At 41.4% G+C, this 1,224-nt stretch overlaps 1 protein-coding gene and 1 pseudogene across 1 annotated transcript in view; both read right to left on the bottom strand.

The window, feature by feature from the left end:
• LOC103594885 overlaps positions 1–862 on the bottom strand; it is a 14,890-nt pseudogene extending 14,028 nt beyond the window's left edge.
• Positions 1–1,224, bottom strand: part of LOC103594889 (INO80 complex subunit C-like) — a gene marked incomplete at its 3' end in the record, with an annotated part of 19,277 nt that overhangs the window by 14,277 nt on the left and 3,776 nt on the right. The gene's annotated exons all lie outside the window — the stretch shown is intronic.

The following is a 1,224-nucleotide window of genomic DNA, read 5'->3' as shown; positions in this document are numbered from 1 at the left end:
GTAAATCCAGGTGGGCCTGCCCTAATTACAAAAATCCTTTCAATTTAGTCCAGAGATCAGCGATAAGTCAGAGATAGCGTGAGAGGGTTTGGATACAGGGAGGTCCTCCACAGCCGGCTCTGAAGATGGAGGATGCCACGTGGCAAGGAATGTGGGAAATGGCTGACTGCCAGCAAGGAGTCATGGACTCGCAGTACTACCACCACAAACTGAATTCTGCTAACAATCCAAATGAGCCTGAATGCAAATTTTCCCCAAAAGCCTTCAGACAACAACTCAGTCCAGCCAACACTTTGATTTCAGCTTTGTGAGACAATGTTGTGCCAGGACTTCTGACCTACAGAACTATGAATTAATAAATGAGTGTTATTTAAGCCACTAAGTTTGTGCTCATTTGTAATGTCAGCAATAGAAAACTAATACAGTACAATGTATGTATGTCATTCTCTCCTCCTGGAAGATTTGTGGGAGGGTGGGGACAAGCTATAAAAATCCTTTGAAATTTCTTAAGTATACTGCTGGGGGCATAACAAAAATACAGTATAATAAATTCTCACCAAACTGAACTGAAACAAAACAGAAAGGCTGAGCAAAGAGCATCATCTCNAAAGAAACAAAATCACTGAGATTATTAAAGCAGGGAAATTTTGGTGCTGAAAGATCTACAAAATCTCCTCTAACACACAAAATACAATCATTTATAGAAAAACACTTACTTCCCCACTGATGAAACCTTGGGCAATCTGAGTTAATCTCACATGTGCACAGTTCTGAACCAAGAATACCTTCCCCATCCAAACCCACACCACCTCGAAATCAACCTCATGTCCTGCCTCCCTACCTCTCCTTCTTTGACTACCATTACCAGCACAAGTCCTCATCTTCCTGTATCCTGCCACAACAGGGGACCAACACAAGACAATACCTATAATCAGCTTTGGCTCGAGGTTAGAAGTTACTATGAGCATAGCTTCCTAATTGTTTCATATGTGCGATAGGTAGAATTCTAAAATGGCCCCCTAAAATTCCCTGCCTCTGGTGTAGACATGTTCTCCCAATTATTTAAGCAAGCACTAATCCAGGTATGGTTTATGAAGGGGTCTTGCATATGTAATTAAGGTCTCAGATCAGCTAGCCTTAAATAAATGTGTTCTCAAACAAAGGTAAATCCAGGTGGGCCTGCCCTAATTACAAAAATCCTTTCAATTTAGTCCAGAGATCAGC

This window comes from Galeopterus variegatus, unplaced genomic scaffold (assembly GCF_000696425.1).
Source record: "Galeopterus variegatus unplaced genomic scaffold, G_variegatus-3.0.2 Scaffold1638, whole genome shotgun sequence".
Lineage (NCBI taxonomy): Eukaryota > Metazoa > Chordata > Mammalia > Dermoptera > Cynocephalidae > Galeopterus > Galeopterus variegatus.
Note: the sequence above shows the minus strand (reverse complement) of the source record. Positions and strands in the feature narration are given on the sequence as shown.